The sequence below is a fragment of the Melospiza georgiana genome, chromosome 17 (genome assembly GCF_028018845.1).
Source record: "Melospiza georgiana isolate bMelGeo1 chromosome 17, bMelGeo1.pri, whole genome shotgun sequence".
Taxonomy (NCBI): Eukaryota; Metazoa; Chordata; class Aves; order Passeriformes; family Passerellidae; genus Melospiza; species Melospiza georgiana.
This window is the reverse complement of record NC_080446.1, coordinates 14,100,306-14,122,980: the sequence shown is the minus strand read 5'-3', so window position 1 is coordinate 14,122,980 and position 22,675 is coordinate 14,100,306. Positions and strand designations below refer to the sequence as shown.

General features: G+C 59.3%; 1 protein-coding gene across 11 annotated transcripts in view; it reads right to left on the bottom strand.

Moving 5' to 3' along the window:
• The window catches only part of EPB41L1 (erythrocyte membrane protein band 4.1 like 1), a 68,311-nt gene extending 54,377 nt beyond the window's left edge, over positions 1-13,934 (bottom strand). For all 11 annotated transcript variants that reach the window (XM_058036435.1, XM_058036437.1, XM_058036439.1 and 8 more), the window contains exons 1-2: positions 13,851-13,934; positions 5,337-5,386 (exon numbers count right to left, since the gene is read on the bottom strand). The gene's annotated coding sequence lies outside the window, so the exon portion shown is untranslated. The remainder of the gene's footprint in view (positions 1-5,336; positions 5,387-13,850) is intronic.
• Between the last annotated feature and the right edge of the window lie 8,741 nt (positions 13,935-22,675).

The window sequence follows — 22,675 nt, the reverse complement described above, 5'->3', positions numbered from 1 at the left end:
TAAGAGTTGGGGCTGCCCATCTTGGTCAGCATGGAATGAGATGAGGGCTGGCAAGGCCACCCACCCCCAGACAGTATCCCCCTGCTTGGGCTGGCACAGGGGACACACCTGGGCCCTGCTCCACGCCAGGAGCACCCACAGCCACCTGCCCTGAGCCCAGGGCACCACCCAGGGCAGCCACAGCCACCAGGGAGGGCACTCAGAGCACCAGGGCCTCACATGGGCCAGCACTGTGTGCCCTGCAGCAGCCTCAGGGACTGGCACTGGGGCTGGTGGCAGCACAGGGGGACAACCCAGTCAAGCACTGTCACTGGGGCTGTTCCTGGTGGCAGCACAAGGGTGACAATGCAGGCAGGGACTGGCACTGGGGCTGTTCCTGGTGGCAGCACAGGGTGACACAATCTTCACATCCTCCACATCCCCGGCTCTGTCTCCCCGGCAACCCGGGCACCTTCTGGCTGGCAGCTGAGCAGCCCTGTGCACAAAGCCCAGCTGAATCCAGAGCAGGATTGGGGCAGCCTCTCCTTCCCTCACCCTCCCAAACCCCTCCAGCCCCAGTTTCCACCCCAAGCCCATCACAAAGCACCAGCTCACAGTGAGGAATGGGAGGTGCAGCTCCCCCTGCCCCCTCACCAGGGGCTCTGCTGCCACCCTGGGACTGGGGCAGGTGCAGTGACAGCCCTGTCCCTTCACTGGCTGCCTTCAATGGCAGTGTGCACATGGGAGCTGGGCAGGTGACACAGTGGCCACGAGCCCCAGCCTCCCACAGCATCCAGCAAGCCCAGTGACAATCCCTGACAGCTCCTCCACAGTGCAGAGCTCCCTGCACTGCCCACCAAGTGTCCTGCCTGCTGCACAGGGGGGCACAATAAAGGAAAGAACAGCAAGGGCTGTGGGAAATGGGCTGGAAGAAGCCAGAGAGGTGCTGCTGGAAGATGATGCCCCAGAGCACACCCACATGGGGCAGGTGCTCTCCTGAACACAGCCCAGCCTCTGTTGTTCCCCTGGGAGCCATTCCTGCACATCCCCAGCCCACACGGGGCCTGCTGAGATGCTGCCCACAGCTCCACATCCCCTGGGCCCTGCTGTGCCAGAAAAGCTGTAGAAACAACAATCCCAGGTGGCAAATCCTCCTCGGCAGGGATGTGAGAGCAGACAGCTCCTCCCCTGCAGCCAGCCCCACAGGGACCTCAGTGCAGCAGGGCTGAGGCCAGCCCAGCCCGGCCCATCCCAGTCCAGCCCGGCCCAGCCTATCCCAGTCCAACCCAGCCCGGCTCAGCCCATCCCATCCCATCCCATCCCATCCCAGTCCAGCTCAGTCCAGTCCAGCCCAGCTCAGCCCGGCCCTGCTCAGCCCAATTCAGGCCATCCCATCCCAGCTCAGCCCAGCCCAGCCCGGCCCAGTCCAGCCCAGCCCGTCCAGCCCAGTTCAGCCTGGCCCAGCCCATCCCGACCCAGCCCATCCCAGTCCGGCCCAGCCCATCCCAGTCCAGCTCAGCCCAGCCCAGTCCAGCTCAGCCCAGCCCAGTCCAGTCCAGCCCATCCTGACCCAGCCCATCCCAGTCCAGCCCAGCCTGGCCCAGCCCAGCCCAGCCCAGCCCAGTCCGGCCCATCCCATCCAGCCCAGTTCAGCCCGGCCCAGCCCATCCCAGTCCGGCCCAGCCCAGTCCGGCCCAGTCCAGCCCAGTTCAGCCCGGCCCAGCCCGGCCCGGCCCAGCCCAGCCCAGTCCGGCTCAGCCCATCCCAGTCCAGCCCATCCAGACCCATCCCATCCCATCCCATCCCAGCCCAGCCCAGCCCAGCCCAGCCCAGCCCAGTCCGGCTCAGCCCATCCCAGTCCAGCCCATCCAGACCCATCCCATCCCATCCCATCCCATCCCATCCCAGCCCAGCCCAGCCCAGCCCAGCCCAGTCCGGCTCAGCCCATCCCAGTCCAGCCCATCCAGACCCATCCCATCCCAGTCCAGCCCAGCCCAGCCCAGCCCAGTCCGGCCCGGCCCGGCCCAGCCCACCCCAAAGCCCTGCCCAGGAGGGTGGGCAGGGTGGGACCAGAGCCCCCCATCCCCTGCGAGGCCTTGGCTGAGCACGGGGCCGCTGCCTGCTCCCAGAGGAGGGGCACCCCAGGCTGCCCCGCCATGGCCCCGCTCTGAGTGCTGGGATGCACAAGAGGTGAAGCTCAGCCAAGGCAAGCAGGGGTCTGGCCCTCAGCCAGCCTTTCCCAAGAGTTTGGGGAGCTGGCAGCTCCCCCAGCCTCCAGGGCCCACATTGCCACACACCACAAACCTGTTTGCTCAGCTGGGGCAGCACAGAGCAGGCCTCGCTGACCAAGGCATGTCTTGCAGCCAGGATGGGCCCCAAATCAAGAGGAAAGTGCAGGAGCAGCCCTGGGGCAGGACAGGGCTCTGCCCTGGTGCCCACGGGCGGCACTGCCAGCTCCCAATGCCTGTGCCAGCCCTGTCAGGGCCCTGCTGCAGCACGGGGTGCAAGGCAGGAGCACAGAGCAGCCTCACCCCCAGCTGCTCCATAAAACACCCAACAGCTCCTCTCAGGCCAGAGGGATCTGTGCAGTGCCCTGGGCCAACTCCTCCTACCGGGACCTGATCCTGCCCAGGGTGTTCAGGGGGCACTGGGCAGCTGCTCCCTGCTCACCTGAGCTCTGCAGGCACTGAAACCTGTGAGCAGAGCTGTGGGACTGACCCCAGCGACAACCCCAGAGCCCGGGGCTGTGCCTGGGGGTGGTGCTGGGACCTGGCCCTGCCCTGCCCTGCCTGGGGCTGGCCCTGCCCTGCTGACCCCCTCACTGCTTTTTGGGACAGGCAGTGAGTGTCCTAAAGCTGCCCCAGCCAAGTCAGCCCGGGCAGGGAGCAGGACCAGCAGCCTGCAGCCATCCCTGCCCTCCTCCCTGCCTCACCCAGGGATGGCACCAGAGCCCAGCCCTGCAGGGAGGCACAGCCCAAAAGTCCTGGGAGCCCAGTTCAGACCCCACTGCCCACTGTGGGGCACCTGGGCTGCACTCCAGGAGCTGCTGCAGCCCTGGTGGAACAGCCCTCACTCACCCTGCAGGGACTGGCACAGAGCTGCTCCATCCTCCCTGCCCACAGAGGAAGGCACAGAGCAGGGGTTCAGCTTGTGCTGGGATGTGCAGCCAGGGCAGAGCAGCTGGAACAGCTGGAGCAGCCCTGGGCAGGAACACAGGGCCAGACAGCCTAGGAAGCTGTGGGTTGGAGGAGGAAGGGAACTGCACCCAGAGCAAGGGAGGGCACCAAAAGGAGCTCAGTCCTGGCACAGGCTCAGCCCTGCCTTCCCCATCTTCTCCCATCCAAAGGAAGGGCCAAGCACTCTCCCCACCATCATCATCCTCTGCTCTGCGCCCCACAAGGCCCTGTCAGGGTCTGCAGTGGTGACAAAGTGACATTTTCCCCAAGGGAAGGTGACACCTTGTGCAGCATTGGGGTGGCTCAGTTGGAAGGACCTGCAGTGACCAGCTGGTGCTGTCCATGTCCTGTGAGCAAGCTGCCCCAGGATCAGCCCCCAGCCAGCCCCAGGAACCCAGAGACAGGAGGAGCTCATTGCCAGCACAATCCCTGTGCCATGACCAAAGTGTCACCAACCCTCCCCAAGCAGGGGACACCCCCTGGGCACAGAGCTGCAGCTGCCCAGGCCCCAGCACCCAGGAGATAAACGGGCAGCTGTGGAACCAAAGACACCCAAGGGCCCCAGCTGCACCTGGGCCACCAAAGCCACCAGCAAGGCCAGGGGCCTGCTGGCACCAGGGCCACCATGGGGCTGGCACATGTCCTCCTTCCTGCTCCTCATGCCAGCCCAGCATGGGGGACCCCAACAGGGATTTGCACCCATGCAGGGCCAGAGCTTCCTGGTGGCCTTGCCCAGGAGCAGAACACTCAAAACACTCCCCATGAGTACCCAGCCCAGGCACAGAGCCCAGGGCACCCTGTCCCACACATGGGGGACACTGTGGCCATGCAGGAGCACCTGGAACCCACCTGGAACCCACCAGTGACATTGGGCCTGCAGCTCTGCCTGGACCAAGTGCAGACTGCTCACCCCACACCCAAACCCCTGCACACAGAGCAGGACAAGGATCCCTGCCACTGCTGCCTCTCCCTGCACCCCCGGGCACGGGTGGAGTTGGCATCTTGCAAAATGCCTGGAGGAGGAGAGCTGGTGAGAAACTGCTCATAAAGCACAGCAGAGACCTGCCCTGCTGGGAGCCAGAGGCAGCTCCAGCCCTGGGAGCCCATCCCAGCCCTCAGCAGGGACCCAGACCCCACACCCACAGACCACAGAGCATCCTGAGCTGGAAGGGACCCACAAGGACCATCCAGCCCAGCCCCCAGCCCTGCACAGACACCCCAACAATCCCCCCTGTGCCTGGGAGTGTTTCCAAACCTTCCTGGAGCTCTGGCAGCCTCGGGGCTGTGCCCATCCCCTGGGCAGTGCCAGCACCTCTGGGTGTGGAACCTCAGATAAAGAACCTGCAGCCATTGCCCTGTGTGGGCAGGAGCCCCAAGGGCAGCGGGGTCTGAGCCCTGTGGTGCACATTGTCACACACTGCTGTCATCTGGGGCAGAGCCAGGACAGGGGGTGCAGCTCTGTCCCCAATTTTCAGATAAGGACATGAGGGCTGTGCTGCAGCTCTGCCCAGGCTCACCTCACTCTGCAGCTCAGAGAGCCCCAGCAGAGCAGGACCTTGTCCCCCCAGTCCTCCCCAGCCCTCAGGGCTCTGGAAGCTGCTCACATCTGGTTCCCATGGCTGTCACTGTGCTGGGGGGCTCTGCAATGGAGCAGCCCAGCAGCTGGAGGGACCCTGGTATCCCTGGTGTCCACAGGCCCTGGACTCTTCCAAGCATCACAGCATTGAATTCTGAAGCTCAACCTTCCCAGGCTGCACCTGAGGCCAGCTGGGAGCCCAGGGAGCACAGCCAGCAAAACCCCAGAGCTGCTTTGCAAACACCCTCAGACCCTCCTCACAACAGAGAGCACAGAACCCCAGAGTGGGCAAAGCCAACAGTGAGACCCCACACCCCTCTGGCAGTGGATGAGGCAGCTGGAGGGTTTCTGTGGGCACAGGGGCTGCTGCCCCAGCCCCAGCCAAGGCAGGAAGCAATCCCAACACAAAGAGAGCCACAACAAGCCCAAGGCCAGCAGGGTTTGGTGGTTTTGGTGGGAGCAGGCCAGATTGCCAGGGGTTCCTGGCAGACAAGGCTCTCCCTGCAGCACCTCTCCGTGCTGAGCAACCTTTTCTGTGCTGTAAAACCCACTCAACCTCATGTGGGATGTGGAGAGGAGAACAAAAGCTTTCAGGATAAACTCACGCTGCTTCCAGGGGCTGCTCTCAGCACTCAGCTCGGGCACGATTTACAACCTGCAAAGAGGAAAGCACATTTGGTTAAAAGGAAGGGAAAAGTCCTGCCCAGAGATGATGGCAAGCACTCAGAAGGACACTACAGCTGTCACCAGAGGGTGCCTGCCCAGCTCCAGAGCCGTGTTTGGATTCCATACCACTCTCCCTGCTGGAAATGGGAGCTGTGCATTGCTTCAGACTCCTTCTGCTCTCCTGATGTGCAGCCAGCCCCGCTGCCTCCTGGAGAACAGCAAATATTTACTACAGCAGAGCCCACACACCTCTGAGTGCCACCAGATCCCCTGGGCACGGCCCAGGCTCTCCTTTCAGGCCATCTGTGCCACCTCCTTGTCCCCATGGCTGCAGGGCCAGCAGGGCTGGAGCTCCCAGCCATGGCAGCTCCAGCAGGGCCAGCCCAGCCTTCAGCAGCCCTGCAGAGCCTCTTTGCATGACAGCTGCACCCAGCCAGGGAGGAGGATGTGCCCAGCAGCAGCACAGGAGCAGGAAGCACGGTCTGGCACAGCAGGGACAGCCCCCACTCCTCCAAGGGTTAAATTTCAAACATCCTCGGACAGGCGAGGCCCAGCCTCCCCCCAGGCAGAAGCAAAGCAGGCCTATGCAAAACTCCCTCCTCTGCCACGGATTCAGCAAAATCCTTTCACTCTGCACAAGCAAACATCAGCTGTGTGCAGCCCAGCGCCCGCCCTGAGCAGCACAAAGGCTGCTCCCAGCCAGAAATCTGATGGGATAAAGCTGTGAGCTTCAGCAAGGAGACAAACCCACCTTAGGGCAGGTGAGCAGCAGGAGAGGTGAGGTGAGGTGAGGTGAGAGGAGGGGGTGGCAGCTGTCCTGTGCCTGTCACCCCGGGGAGGCACAGGCAGGATGTCACCAGGGGCTGGCTCTGGGTGCCCCCCTGCCCAGCGTGGCTGAGCTGTCCTGGCTGAGGGAGCAGGGCTGGTGCCCACACAGGGCAAGGCTGTGCCCAGCTCAGCACTGGTGGCACCCAGAGCCCCACAGCACCACTGCCACGGAGCTGGGGGTGTGTCCCAGTGTCACTCAGCGATGCCACTGGTGTCTGGGGGCTGCTGTCATGCCTGCAGTGCTCCATCCCAGAGCCCAGACAAAGCTCCCTCCTCCCCCTGCCTGCTCTGCTCAGGAGCTGCTCCTGCTCAGAGGCTCAGGGGGCAGAGCAGCCCAAGCCCCTGTGGGAAGGGCTCTGTCTGTCCATGGGTGCCCCCAGGCTGAGCTGATCCACGGGCTGGGCTCCAGCAGCACAGGGCACACAGGGGATCTGTGGGATTCTCCTCCTGCTCCAGCACAGCTTCCATGGCCCTGCTCATTCTCTGTGGGGCCCAATGATTTCTGTGGGTTCTCCACGCTGCTGCCAGGTTTGTGTGCTTGGATTTTGGATTTCTCTCATCCCAGCTCAAGGGATGGGCAGGCAGGTGCAAGAGCAGCCAGCTTTCCCCAGACCCCCAAGGAGGAGGATGGCACCAGGGCCCCCAGGGCTGCATCCTGAGGGAAGATGGAGGATGCAGCCACCATGGGCAGGGCAGTGGCACTCAGCACTGTGCTGTCACTGCCACACAGAGCCCCTGCCCTCCCCGTGCCCTCCTGCCCTGGGAGAGGCCACCGTGGCTGCTGAGCCAGCTCTGAGCCATGGCCCCATCGGGGTGGGAGCCACTGCACCAATGAGGATCCCATTAATGCAGGGCTCTGGGAATCCTGGCAGTGGCAGCAAGGCCTCCCCCAGCCCGGCTCAATTCTGCCCAGAGCACAAACCCACAGCAGCCTGAGCCCTGAGCTCCTGCCCTGCTGCTCCCAGAGCACAAACCCACAGCAGCCTGAGCCCTGAGCTCCTGCTGCTCCCAGAGCAGAAACCCACAGCAGCCTGAGCCCTGAGCTCCTGCTGCTCCCAGAGCACAAACCCACAGCAGCCTGAGCCCTGAGCTCCTGCCACCCAGCCCTGCTGGTGCCAGGCTGTGTGCACAGCCACAGCCACTGCCCCGGGCTCACAAACATCCACAGTGACCCACATTGTCACCACATTGTCACCACCTCGTCAGCACTGCCAGCCAGCCCGGCCCTGACCCGTCAGGGTGGCACTGCCTGGGGACAGACACAGGGACAGACACAGGGACAGACACAGGGACACGGATGGAGGCACTGCTGGCCAGGCTTAGGAAGGAGCCCTGCACTGTCCCAGCTCACCCAGATTGAAAGCAGCCCCTGGCACAGCTGCTGATGGGTCACACCGAGGGACAGGGACTCAGTGTCCCCTCCAGCAGGGCAGGGCACACACAGGGCAGGGGGTGCAGCTGGAGAGGAGCCCAGGAGACACAGGGGAGACCATGGACCACCCCAGGGACCATGGACCACACCACCATGGCCTTCCAGGCCTGCCCAGGCTGACACTGAGCTCCAAAGCTCCATCAGCAGCATGGAGGTGCCCAGGAGGGCTGAGAGTGCCCCTGTACCCAAAACACAGCGTGGGCAGTTGCACCTTCTCTACATCCTGTGGCCCTTCCCTGGGTCACCCCAAGTCAGACAGGTCTTACACCAGACCAAGGGGATGAGCAGGAATTTACTCATCCCATAGAATCCCAGAATGGTTTGGGCTGGAAGGGATCCCAAAGCCCATCTCATTCCATCCCCTGCCATGGGCAGGGACACCTTCCACTGGACCAGGATGCTCCAAGTCCCACCTAGGCTGGCCTTGGACACTGCCAGGCATGTTGTGCTACCATGGCCACCATGCCCTACCAGCAGGAAGCATTCCTTGGTTCCCTGAAGAACAGTCCCAGGGAATCTGCAGAGGTCACAGCCCCTGCCCCACGAAGGGATGTGCAGAGCCAAGCCAGACCAGCCCTTCCAGGAGGCTTCTCTTGCTCTGGCCACTCCACAGAACCTTCATCTATCAGGACCTGAGTAAAGCTGCTACAGGGAAATACTGCTGAGAATTTGGGCTGGAATTTTCACCATCACCACATAACATCAACCTGTATCCCTGTCAAAACCCTCCCCACAGTGAGCAGCAGCCCCACCATCCAACCACCCCTCTCCCACCTAGAGCCCTTTGCCACGTCCCTCTCAGCATCCCCAGAGCCCCAAAGCTGTGCCAGTACCCTGATCCCCCATGCCCCTGCCAGCACAGACACTGCCAGACCCAGAGTGCACCTCATTACAGCATCCAGCTGCTCCCCAGGGGAGAAAAACCCACAGGAGCCCCGAGCCCTTCCTGTGTGGCCACTGGGGATGGGCTGGGGGAGATGGGCCGGGAGGATGGAGGGGATGGGCCGGGGGAGATGCTCTGGGAAGAGGGAGGGGATGGGCTGGGGGAGATGGGCCGGGGGAGATGCTCAGGGGAGGAAGGAGGGGATGGGCTGGGGGAGATGCCCTGGGAGGATGGAGGGGATGGGGAGGATGGAGGGGCCGGGCCGGTGGAGATGCTCAAGGGAAGATGGAGGGGATGGATGGTAGAGATGCTCCAGGAGGATGGAGGGGATGGATGGTAGAGATGCTCCAGGAGGATGGAGGGGCCAGGCCGGTGGAGATGCTCAAGGGAAGATGGAGGGGATGGATGGTAGAGATGCTCCAGGAGGATGGAGGGGATGGATGGTGGAGATGCTCAGGGGAGGATGGAGGGCATGGAGGGGATGATCCAGTGGAGATGCTCTGGGAGGATGGAGGGGTCAGGCTGGGGAGATGCTCCAGAAGGATGGAGGGGATGATCCAGTGGAGATGCCCCGGAAGGATAGAGGGGATGAACAGTGGAGATGCTCCAGGAGGATGGAGGGGATGGACAGTGCAGATGCCCCGGGAGGATGCAGGGGCCGGGCCGGGCCATCCCCGCCCCCGGCCGGCCAGGGCGCCTCGCTCGCTGCTGGCACGGCCCCAGCCAGGCCGATGAGCTGATTACAAAGGGGAATGTGTCATTTCAAACACACAATCAGATTTCCCGGCCCTTCTGCCCATAACAAAATGTCTCGTGAAATGGCTCGTTCTGTTCTCCCATAGAAACGTGTTTCCCTTCTAAAGCCTGATACGAGGAGCGGAGGGAAAAAAAAAAAAAGAGGAAAAGGCAAAGCTAAAAATATCACCCGAAAGATACCATGACAGCAACAGATTCACAGGAAAATGAGGTGGGAAGGGGGCTGTGAATGTGTTAAGATTCTGTTTAATCTCTCCCCAGCCACCTAAAAAACGCACGGAAGGCAGAAACGATACCTCAACATTTCCTTTGTGCGGAGCTGACTCCACCCTGTGTTTTCCTCTCCATCTGATGCTCGGGAAGGATAGCAGCAGACATCTCCGCTGCCAGGCAGCGAGGGGCCCGGCAGTGGGTTAGTAGGAGCAGAGGGAGGAAGGAGCCGGTGGGAGGAACCTGGCAGCAGGGCTGGGCTGTGAATCCCCATTCAGCATCGCTCAGCCGCAGGATGTGCTTTACTCTGGCACAGCACCTGCTCCTGCTGCCCCCAGCGCTCCAGGGGGCTCGGGGACAGCCCGGCCCAGCCAGGAGCTCCCAGGGCCCAGCACGGCCTGGGGGAGCAGGCTGGGCACCGAGGGGGGATGGAGCACATCCCGGCCTGCGGCCACATTTCGCTGCCACAAAGGGGCCAAGTGGCCGAGTGAAAGTGCTGACCCGCTGGCAGGCACAGATCTGCAGCTTCAGCCTCATTTGTCTCGTGTTCTGAGCACAATGGGCTCAGCCCAGCATCCCCTGGCTGTGCTCCTGCAGCCCGGGCTCCGGGCAGCTCCTGCAGGAGGGTCCTGGGCACTGCTGAGCCCCCAGGAGCCTGCTCAGGGCAGGACACAGAACTTCAGCGGGAAGGGGAAAGAAAATCCTCTTCCAGAGAGTTATCATCCAGATTTTAAGGCTCTGTCTGCTGCTTCCATTCCATGCCAGGACACTGATAACCCTGAGCTGCATCCAGAGCCCCCTCAGCTGTGTACTGGGACAAGCAGACAGGAATTTGTATCAAATGACCCATCCAGGGCTCTGGGGTGTCTGTCCCATTCCACACAGTCCCATCACTCCCTGCTCAGTGCAAACAGAGCAAATCCTTACTCCTGTCCCAGTCGTACCAAACTTGAGCCCAACAGCTCTCCTTAGGATTGGATATTAGGGAGAAACCCTTCCCTGCGAGGGTGGGCAGGCCCTGGCAGAGGCTGCCCAGAGGAGCTGTGGCTGGACATGTCCAAGGCCAGGTTGGATGGGGCTTGGAGCAACTGGGATAGCCAAAGGTGTCCCTGCCCATGGCAGGAGGGTTGGACTGAGATGAACTTTAAGGTTCTTTCCAACCCAAAGCCATGATTCTGTGGCTCCAACATCCCCTTGGAGCAAGGCAGGACAAAGGGAGCAGCTGCCATCCAAGACAAGGGACATCCATGGTGCCTGGGCCCAGCACCTGCTTTGCACCAGGGATACTCTCTGTGCACAGGAGCTGCTGCAGGAAGCAGCCACTGCTTCCACACTGGAAAACATGGCTGCCCAGACTTCCTCCTCTTCCTCTGAAGACACACTTGGGTCCTGGACACCCCACAAGGTTCCCCTCAAGGGCTGGAAGGAGAGGAAGGCTGGATCTGCAGCCACAGGGAGCCTTGCAGCAGGTCCCCATCAGGGACAGTCTCCTCCCTTTGCCACACTTTCCCCCTCCTGTGATCCAGACAGGAGCACCATGAAGGACCAGCCTGGCCAGCAGCAGTGATGATGCTCAGCTCTACAGCCCTGAGTGGCACAGGGCAGGGGCTGGAAGGGGTTCCTGAGGGAGGCTGGAGCTTCCTGCAGCTCGCACAGACCCAGCTCCTTCCAGGCTCAAGGGACAGCACGAGCTCCCAGTGCCTCTGAGCCCAGGCTGAGAGCCCACATCCCCTGCACAGGGTCAGGGCCCAGCACCACAGACCTGCACAGGCTGTGACAAACACAAAGCTGCTGACTCAGAGGCACTGGGTGCTCTGAGGAGAACAATGAGCCCCGCAGCCATGGCTGTCACAGCCCCAGCACGCTTTAGGTGCTGCCAGAGAGTCAGGTGTTCATGGATGCACAAGTTCCCCTGTGCAGGAGCTCCCAGCACCCAGGAACTGCCACTGTTTTGTGTTTCTCCTTTGGCAGAGGGAGCTTCAGGCTCAGCTCAGACCTCCAAGTGACAGGCACCGCATGCAAGTCTACTACAGGCAGGCCTGGCAGCCGCCCACGCCGCTCTGACAGAGCTCAGCCCTTCTCCTCGCGCTCCCATCGGGTCCCAGCTGCCACCCAGCACCACAGCCCCGTGCCCAGGCAGCAGGGAAACGGCCCAAGTGCACAGCCAAGGAGAACTGAGGCAAAGGACACTCCAGTGGTGGCCATGAGCCTGAGCAGGAAGCTCAGGGAAGAGCCAAGCCCAACCCCTGCCCTTTAACCGACAGGTCATTGTCAGCAGCTTCCTAATTTAGAAACCCTAATTAGTGATGGGAAAGATTTCTTCTGTTAGGGACAGAATTAGTCAGGCACCTGAGTGGTCTGGAAGGTTCCTGCAGGAAAGCAGAAGTCCCAGCAGTGCTGGACAGAGGGGAAGGCAGGCAGGACGCCCAGAGTGACGGCAGAACCCCGCGGGATGAGGGCTCGGTGCTGCCAGCAGAAATCCTTCATGTAACTCCAGAAACCAGGGAGGGATCCAGCTCCTCACCAGGACCAAGGTCATCACCCAGAGCTCAACAGGGAGCTCAGCTGCCTGGCGGAAGAAAAAGACTTTCCCCATCCTGTGCTGCAGTGACTCCTTCAGCTGAGCCAGCCACAAAGACATCACACATCACCCCGGAGGGTTGTGGTGGGGGTGGCAGGCCAGGGAAGGGGGCCCAGCACGCTCTGTGTCTGCACAGGGAAGGCACCAAAATCTTCGGCACACCAGGAACACTCATACCTCTAGCTCAGAAATCCCACCCTGGACTCCAAAAACCCTTTCTAGATGCTTCCTCCTGACCAAAACATCTCCCCTAAGAGTTCTGGAGAATGCTCATATCTCAAGAATTGGTAAAAATCAAAAATTATTGGCAGTCCTAGGCACAACATCTACAAGCAGCCAAAGCAGCAGGGGAAGAACCCATCTCCTGTCAAAGGGAGCCAAACACAGGCTCTGCACCCCAGGGCTCTGCTGGGAACGGCTGCATGGAGGAGAGCAATCCCCATGGCACAGGGATGGAGGGAAGAGGAGAGGAGATGGAATCCTCCCCTCCCAGAGGGGCTCAGAGCCCACAGGAGACAGCTGCACCCTGCTCCTGGACTCCAAACACAGAGGCCATGCCTGGGTAAGGCGGGGAGCTCTGGACCTGCCACAGCTTCCAGAAGATGCCCTGTGTCCCTGCAGGCAGCAGACAGGTCCTGATGGAGAGACCCAGCACCCCGGGGAGTCCCGCAGACGGCGCCGTGCCTGCGAGCCAGACTCTGAACCAACATCATTAGAGTCATTAATGAATTCCCTTCCTGCAAGGACCATCACCCAAAGCCAGGCGGCCTCCCCTCAGCTCCAAACTCACCCCATGGCAACAAGGACACGCAGCTGAAGCCACCAGAGCCGCTCCCCAGCCGTGTCCGAGGGGCCTGGCACAGCCAGGGGATGTGCAGACCCCCGAGGAGCAGAGCAGAGGAACAACGTGCCTCCCCACACCCTGAGCTTTTCTGGAGTAAAAATCCCTTTGGGCAAGTGCAGCAGGAGAAAGCTGGAGGGAAAGTGGCAGCTGAGTGCGGGAAGGAGATGGAGGCATGGGCTGGTCTCGCTGGGGATGCTGGAGAAGCCACACCTCATGCACAGCAATGGAGAAGGGGCTGATCAGGAGTCACCTCACAGCATCCACAGCTGAATGAAGCACAGCTTTGCCATCGTCTGCAGCACACTGAGACTGCCCAGCCGCACACCCCGACCATTGTCTGCCCACAGGAGGGTCCCCACCGAGACGGGCTGAGGGAACAATACAGAGAAACAGCCAGAGAACAGCGACGGGAAATACAGAAACCACTGATGGGGAAAGGGCCACGCAGGTCCTCTAGTACAATCTCCCGGGTAACCAGCCTATGGAGAAAATGCTGAGCTCAAGGATACCTCCAGAGCCCACCTCCTGCCATATGACGGTACTCCAAAAATAACCACAGAAATATGCGAGGACCCATTCCAAGTTGTTCCTGGCTCTCTCCACATTCTCCCTCTAATGTAAATCATCTCCCTCAAATCACAGCCCGGCGCTTCAATGTGCTGCGGCAGCTCGGGGCTCCGGATCCCCGGGGCTCGGGATGCCGGGGGTGGCCGGGTCCGTCCCTCAGGACGCGGCTGGCGCTGCCGCCTGCCCGGAGCCCCCGGGACCGGAGCCCCGCCCGCAGCATCCCGGCGGGACAGGGAGCGGGATGCGCCGCCGCTGAGGGCAGGCCCGGCCCGGGGCTGAGCCCTGCCCGCCTCTCCCCTCACAGCCCGCGCCGCACCTGGGGCTGCCCGGCCCCGCACCCGCGGCCGCTCACCTCGGCTCTGCCCGCTCGGCTCGGCTCCGTTCCGCCGCCGTGTGCGGGGCGCGGCCGCCGCCGCTGCCCGTCCGTGCCCGCTCCTGCCCCGCCGTGCGGCGGGCGCGGCGCAGCGCGGGGCGGGCCGGGCGCGGTGCGGCGCTGCGGAGGGGCGGGCCCGGGGCTCCCGCACCGCCCCCGCCCGGGCCCGGGGCTCCCGCACCGCCCGCACCGCCCCCGCCCCGAGCGCTGCCGGCCCGCGGGGCTGCGGGGGCTGCGGGGGCTGCGGGGCTCCCTCCGGCCCCGGGACACCGAGGGCCCCTCGGCTCCCCACGCACGTCCCGCAGGACGCGCCCCCGGCCACGGGCAGGGTCCGGTACCTTCAGTCTCCTCCCCCGGGCCCCGTCCCTGCTGAGTCTCCTCTGTCACCCGTGCGGGACACGCGGCGGGTCCTGCCCGGCCCTTCGTGGGGCACCCCGGGCTGCCCAGCAGCGGCGTTTGGGGGCACACCCGTGAGCCGGCCCCGGGACATCTCCACAGCAGCAGCTGTCAGACTTGGGCATTTTGGGGTGGCAGGGCAAGCAGCCCCCCCTTCAGCAGATGCAAACGGAAAGGGGAGGCTGTTGCTCTTCAAAATCTGTGTGCATCCGCAGCACCGACACTTGGGATGCATGGGCACACTTGGATGCACAGCAGGGATGCACTGGGGGCACAGGGATGCACTGGATGCACAGCAGGGATGCACTAGGGGCACAGGGATGTGCTGGATGCACAGCAGGGATGCAGTGGCCACTCTGCTCCCAGTGTAAGCTCTGAGTATGGGGCTGGCTCTCAGACAGGGAGGTTCCCACTCAGCCCTCTCTGCCCCTCCTGTGTGGCAGACCTTGAGCAGGGGAGGCTGCAGGGAGGTGCCAGCCCAGCGCTGGGCTCTGGGTTCCCCATTCCCAGGGCTGTGGTTGCTCCCAGCTCAGTTCCTGGTGCCCTCTGCTCACCTGCACCGAGCAGGAGTCCCGACAGCACCCTGAGTGTCCTGCAGGGCCTGCCTTGCTCCCTTACCTGGTGCCACAGCTGCCCTCTCCTATGTGAGGGACAAAAAGGCCTCCAGAGGTGTGAGGGAGGCTGGGGACCCTTCCCAGCAGAGAAGCTCCAGCCTGGAGCCTGTGCCCATCCTGTGCAGCCAGGCAGTCACAGGGTGTCAGCACATGGTCACCTGCTGGCTGCCCTGGGTGCCAGGGCTCTGTGCCAGCTGCCTCCGGGTGCTGCTCCTCAGCTTTGTCCCCCCAGCCCCAGGGAATTCTGCAGTTCCCAATCCCACAGGCAGCCTGACCTGCAGCACCAGGGCTGGGCTGGGTGCTGGGATGAGGCAGGCTTTGTGTGAATGCTTTAGAAAGTGCCTCCTTTATGAGCCACGCTGAGGCTTTTTCCCTGACAAACCACATACCAGCAGAGAGTACCAGGAACAAAATGAGGCTGCATGGTCCAGTGGTTCGAGCCAAGGCAGCGATGCCAGCGGGATTGTGGGCTCTAATCCCCTGCTGAGCTGTTGACTCACTGTACAAACTCAGGCAGGTCCTGCCCTTTGTGCAGTGGAGAAGCCCAGCTGGAAAGTTGGGTAAATAGCAGGAACCTCTTGGAAAAAAAAAGAAACACCCCCTGCATGGGAGCCAACTTGAGGGAGGGCATTCATTTACAAATAAATATTCCAGCTGGTGGCTGAGATCCCCTGTGCAGGCACAGCTTTCCCTCCCGACCTTCACTGCTGCACATCCTCAGGGGACAGAGCTGAAGAGGGGCTGTGCCTGCTCTGCAAGGGACAGCATTTGCTGCAAGGGACACAACTGGTGTGAATTTGTAGGGAATTTATACAGGAGAAAAGCTGCACTGTGCTGTTGAAAAAAGAAATAATTGCAGTTGTGTGCAAGCTGCTGTGACTGTCTGCATTCATCTTGCAGGCCTTCAAAGGGAAAACAGTGATGGCTGCTCAGGGGGTTCTGTCACACTCCAAAGGAAAGTCTGGGAAATGTAAATGTTAATTCACCCTTTGGAGTGAATTTGGGTCAGATAAGTCAGTGGGTGACTGCACTGGCAGCGCTCTGAGCACACATATCCTTAATGTCACTGTCCCCTTGGGATGCAGGATCCCCTTTAGGAGCCAAGGAGCCGGAAGAAGAACTTACAGAACAGATTTCCCCAGTGAATCCTTCACTCCTCGTCTCACACTGCTGCAAACAGCCCAGCATGTTTTCCCCTGACCACCAAGCCAAAGCCTGAATCCCTCCCACAGCCCTGAAGGCATGGAAAATGCACCTGCTGAGGAGAGGGAAGGAGCTGCCCTGGCAAAATAATCCCCTGGGAGCTCTCGTGGCCACAGCTGTGATGGGCTCTCCTGGATGTTCAATATCTGATAAATGAGATTTCCTGCATCCCTGCCCAATTCCTGCTGCAGTGATGGGAGCAAACACCACACATGGCAGATGGGGTGGGCAGGGAGAGGACAGCAAGACTTCTCTATTCCCCAGAAAACACTAAGGAAGTGTAAATTTTGCAAGTTTTTCAGGAACTTAACTGAAAATTAAAAGGTATTTCAAGAAATTTAAAGACATTTAAGGGAGCTGGCATTTGTTCAGGTTTCTGTTTTCAGATGAATTGAACACATTTCCAGAAATCACAGCTGTTTTAAGCCCCAAATTCAGGCACTCTCAGCTGGTGGAGCTGCCCTTCTGCCTGTCCATTGTCCAGTGTCCAGCCTGGATTTCCATGGGTGCACAAAGGAAACCTTGGAGCTTCCTGCAACCTCAGTGTGAGCAGAGGGACCTGTGAGCCTGGGAGCTGCATGGGCAAATCTCCCTCTTTGAGAGTGAGGTAATCCCAGGTGAGGGTGGCCTGACCAGATTCCCACTGTCCAGCAGAATCAGCACAGAAACCCCACAAATAAACAGGGACTGGCACAAATTGCAAAGGGCTGGCAGATGTTTCACAGGTCAGTGTTAGGACAGATTTGGGCACCTGGCTTTTCCCAGATTTTTAGCAGCCCAGGGAGACATCCTGGGGGGATGTGGGCAGAGGTCAGGGAGGATTCTGCCCCTCTGCCCACCCAGGTGAGACCCCACCTGCAGAGCTGCCCCAGCCCTGGGCACCCAGCACCAGAAGGATGTGGAGCTGCTGCAGTGAGTCCAGGAGAGGCCACAAAGATGCTCCAAGGGCTGGAGCCCTCTGCTCTGGGACAGGCTGGCAGAGCTGGAGGCATTCACCTGGAGGAAAGAAGGCTTCAGGGAGAGCTCAGAGCCCCTTGCAGTGATTTAGGTTTATAAAAATGAGGGAGAGCAGCTTTTTGCACAGGCAGATGGTGACATGACAAGGGGAAATGGTTTTAAACTAAGAGACCAGATATTTAGATTGCTTGTTAGGAAGAAAATGTTCCCTGTGAGGGTGGTGAGGCCCTGGCACAGGGTGCCCAGAGCAGCTGTGGCTGCCCCTGCATCCCTGGCAGTGCCCAAGGCCAGGCTGGAGCAGCCTGGGACAGGGGAAGGTGTCCCTGCCATGGAACTGAATGACTTAATGGTCTTCAAGGTCCTTCCAACCCAAGCCAGGCTGGGTCTATGGCTCTATCTCCTTGAGACTCTCCAAGCTCTTTCATTCCAGGAAGTTTTCCCCTCTCAATTTACCTCTGCAGTGACTCTGACCTGGCTGTATGGGAAGGAAAGCCAAGAGGAGCAGCACATCCTCCAGCAGTACCTCTGGAATGCATTTCTGCATGGAAACCTGCTCTTCTCTGAAGGAGATCGATCAGAGGGGTGCAGCTTGGAGCCCAGCTCCAGGGCGCAGCCATGGAAAGAACCTCCTGCAAGGAAGAGCACCTTGGAGCTCTTGGAGCTCTTGGAGGCCCAGAGCAAACCTTCATGCAGCCCTCACAGCCCCAGGGCTGGGATGGGCCACGTGCAGCCATCACCAGCCCTGCTGAAGCTGCTCCATGGATGCTCCAGGTGCCTCGGGTCAGATGTGGCTGGGGCTGTGTGTTCAATTCCCATCTGTCAGAGGTTATGAACAGCTATCCTCTATCCATTGGGCAGTTTTCTTTCTCTCTCCCACAGCCAACCCTCCCTCCAGGAGATCTCTGCTGTCCATGGCCACTGAGTGTCCCTGCAGGGCTGATCCAATCCCAGCATCCCATGGGGAGATGCTCCGCCCAGGGGAGGAGCCAAGCATTCCTACCTGGATCCAATCTGAGCCTGGCACAGCACAGCAGCCTTTGCCCCCTGCATTGCCAGAGAAGCAGCTTTCTGCTGCCCTGCATGGCCAGAGGGAGCCCAGGCCCATCTGCAGCAGCCCTGGAGCTGCAGAGGAAAACTCCCCCCTTGTGCAGGATCCCTGCTGCAGCAGAGCCACAGCTGGCACTGCAGGAGGGCTGAGCCCCCCTGGGATGGGGCTGGGACACCCCCCTGGCACACAGGGGACAGGGCCTGTGATCACTCTGGCAGTGCTGCTTTTTGTATTATTACGTTTGTATTTTTAATTTTCCTAGTAAAGAACTGTCATTCCTGCTCCCATATCTTTGCCTGAGAGCCCCTTAATTTCAAAATTGTGACAATTCAGAGGGAGGGAGTTTATATTTTCCATTTCAAGGGAGATTCCTGCCTTCCTCAGCAGACACCTGTCTGTTTAAACCAGCTGACACAGGGATGCAGCAGGAGCTGGAGCAGGGCTGTGTAGAGCTGAAGGAGGCCCTGCCTGGCACAGGGGCAGAGAGCTGGGGCTGCAGGGCTCTGCAGAGGGGCTGGGGGCACCCAAAGCCCTCATTCCCCAAATCCCAGCAGCAGGGAAAAGGGGGTGTGTGTGTATGTCTGTGCCTTTTGGGAATTTTGGGTTATTTTGGGAATCCCTGCCTGAGCTGCTGCTGGTGCTGATGCTCTGCGATAACAACCTTTCATGGCTCTTGCTTGTTTATGCAGGGCATGAAAAGGCCCTTTGTGAGCCTGGGGAGCTGGCTGCCAGCTGGGATCAGTGAGACACTCCCTGTGTGCTCCTCTGCTCCAGCAAAACCCCCCACAGGAGGCTTGGGGTGCCCATGGGCAGGGCTGGCACCCACAGGAGAGGAGCCACAGCTGCTGCAGCTCCTGGGCACCTCCTGCCCTTCATCCTTTGGGTGCTGGGAATGCTGGGCAGCTCAGGCAAACGCTTCCAGCCAAAGAAAACATTTCCAGCTCTTGATGCCATCTTCCTCCAGGCTGTTTGAGTGGGATCCCAAGCTCAAAGAAGTCCCTGGGACAGATGTCATCAGGGACTGTCACCAGATCTGGCAATCCAGCCCTTATTATCCCTGCATGTCTGCAGCCCTGGAGTCTCAGGGGATGAGCACACATCCCACTGCCTTCATCCTCTGCTTCCCAAGGGCTCCCAAGGACCTTCTCCCCAAATGCTCTCAGTGCCTGCCCTTCAGACAGTTGGGATACTGTAGGTAGTTATGCACATGCTGGAAAAATAGGAATAAAAGGGCAGGAAATGCATTTTTAATTAATCAAAGAGATTAATGACCTGTGTCAGAGTTGGGACACATCCCACCTGCTGCCTGGCAGGAGGGAAGCCTGCAGTGGAAGCATTGCAGCACCCCTGGGACAAGGGGAGGAAAGAATATTTGGCCCCAAAACCCAGGGCAGGGTGTGGGGTCCCTGGTGCCACCCAGCACAGCTGGAACCAGGTGCAAAGAGAGCATTGGTGCTGCAGCAGAGCAAGAGACAGTGACAGTGCTGCCAAGGCGTTCCTGCTGTGCTGTGGGGTGTGAGGGGCAGGGGAAGGGCTGGGCAGGTCCTCCTCCTGGTCCCAGCTGTGGCTCCTGAGCCCCTGGACCTGCTCCCTGCATAGCCAGGCTCCCTGCAGGGACTAGCTGGATGCAATCCTGCACCAGCCCTGCAGGGTGGCACTGCCATGCTCTGTGGGGATGCCCAGGCTGTGCCCCAGACTGTGCCAGGCAGTGCAGTGGCTGTCCTGTGATGTCTGCCCATCCTGTGCTGCCCATCCTGAGGCTGCCAGGAAGGTGAAGTTCTCCTGAGGGAGCCCCTGCCATGCTCTGCTTCGAGGGAAGGCTCTAACAGCTCAGTTACCTGCCAGCTTGGAGGTGACAGGGACAGAGCAAAGATGAGGGACAGCAGCCTGTTCCCCTGGAGATGCTGAGCCCCAGAGGGAGGGCAGGGATGGGTGGAGAGCAAGGTGTGAAGGGAAGAGTGGATGTGGAGAGGTGTGCTGCTTTAACCCACCCTGCCCACATCGCCCTCATCCTCCTGCCCAGCTCCTCATCCCTGCTGGTGATGGTGAGGAGGATGGAGGCTCCCTAACCCTGCCTGTCCTGCCTCCCTCAGCTTTGGGGAGCCCTGTGGAACTCACATACTCTGTGAACAGGGAGAGACATCATTCTCTCTCCCAGGATTTTTTCTGGGGAAGGCAGTGAGAAAGCTCAGAGAGAGAAGAGAAAACAATTATTATTATTTCTACTTACTGCTCCTGTTGTTTGGCACATGTGGAATGTGTTATAGAGATTGTTTAATGAGACTGATTTGTTAATTGCACTCTGGTGAGGGTTGTTGGGATGGGTTGGCCAATTGGGTCAAAGCTGTGTCTGAAAGGGTCACGGGGTTTCCTTTATGTTCCAGATTGCAATGCAAGATGTTTTCCATTGCCATCTGTTTGGCAGATTACCTTTGTCAAGTGGGCAGTTTGCCTTATCTCTCTCTCTGAGTGACCACATTCACACCTCCCTGGGAGGGGACATTGCTGATAACAGCTATTGAATGTCCCTGCATGGCTGATAAGAACTACAGCATCCCATTGGGAGATGTGAGCCCAGAGGGAGGAGCCAAGCATTCCTACCCAGATATAATCCAGAGGTTCTGAGACACCAGCACGGCTTCTCCACTGGATTCCCCAGACGAACAGCAGCTGCCTCTCCTTCCACTGGATCTTCAGAGGAAGAATCCATCCTTCTCTACAGGATCCCTGTTCCAGCAGAACCAGCCCTGACACTGCAGGAGGGCTGAGCCACAATTCCAATGGCACTGCTGCCAACACCCTGACCCACAGGGTGTCAGGCTGGGTTCTGACTCTGGCAGTGTTGTTCTAGTGTACTGCATTGTTTATTTTATCCTTTATTTTTTGCTTCCCTATTAAAGAACTGTTATTTCCTTCTCCCATATTTTTGCCTGAGAGCCCCTTAATTTAAAATTCATAGCAATTGGGAGGGGTGGGGAGGGTTTACATTCTCCATTTCAGGGGAGGCTCCTGCCTTCCTTAGCAGACTCCTGTCTTTTGAAACCAAGACACTTTAGTGTGATATAGTTTTAGTATAGTGTAATTAATATAGTATAGCTTAATAAAGCAATTGCTCAGCCTTCTGAATCAGGGAGTTGTTGCAGTTATTCCCTGGCAGGGGAATCCCTGCATGGATGGAGCCCCAGAGGAGGCTGCAGTGCCATTCCCAGCAGGAACCCCAGGCCCCCCTGACCAGCAGAAAGTGGCATTTCTGCCCAAGAGCCTGACTTTGTCCTGCATAACCTTTTCTGCTGCCCAAGCTCTTCCTTCTCAGTGCAAACATCCTGAGACTGTATGGATTTTTCTATTAAGAGTCACAGGCATGAAGGGAATGCCTAAAAAAAAAAAAAAGTAAAAAAAAAAAGAAGCCATCTGTTGTGGGTTTGAGATATCTGAGATGAGCAGCCCCTGGTTTCCCAGCACATGGAGCAGGTGACCATGTGACATTCTTGGCTTCTAACACTCCTGGGCACAGCACCAGAGGTGCCATCCTGCAAGGGTTCAAAAGGTGTGGGAATGTGAGAATGTGGCACCTGGGGACATGGCTTAGTGGTGACCACAGTGGTGCTGGTCACTGGTTGGTCTTGATGATTTTGGAGTCTTTTCCAACCTCAGTGGTTCAATGAAAGGCAGAAAAATTGGAAAGCTAAAAGCTGGAATGGCAGAAGATAAATCAAGAGAGGGTCAATGTTGCTTTGATTATTTAAGATTTTTTTCAGCCTTCTGATGTTTACATTTTTGTAATGAACTTTTTTTACATACATTTTGTAAATCACTTATTCTATTCTTTTGTAAATAACTTATTCTACTCTTTCTTATTGTATTCTTTTATAAAAGAAGAGAAAATTGATGGACTGTTAGTTTGTCCAGTATCATTGGAGAGGTGGCACTGTCACCCTCCAATCCACTGTCACTTTCAGAGACCTATAAATGTTAAAGTCAGAAACTAAACTTCCCCTTTCACCTTGAGAACAGCAGTGTGTGAATTGTGTTATTTCATGTCCTAAAATAACAGGTCAGGAATGATCTAAGGATCTGCTTCTGTGGAAAGTCACCAAACCATGTGGAACTCCTGCATCCTGCCCAGCCCAGCCTGGAGAAATGTCCCCAGAGCCCCAGGGGCTGAGCAGGCTGTGGGGACACTCAGCTGAGCAGTGGTGGTCACCTGGCCACAGCCTGAGGGAGTTAATGACCTCCACTCCAGGAGCAGCATCCCAGCCATCATTTAGCTCTAATTAGCAGCCTAATTAGCGGTTCTGGCTGCAGGTGTCAGGTTACAGAGTGCTCACCCCAGCCTCTTCCCACACCTCTGTGCATTCTCCTGGGGACACGCAGGGTGCTGGAGCTCACCCAGCTGCTGCCAGGCGGGTTCCCCTGCCCAGGCTGGGATGGCAGCTCTCAAGGACCTCTCTCAGCTTCGTACCTGATGATTTAAATGTCTGTGGCTTTAAAACACGCTTGAGACTCAGCTTCATACAGGGAGGATTTGGGATCGCTGTAGGAAGAGCAACACTTTCTTCCCCAAGGGTCCCCAGCAGTTTGTGCTT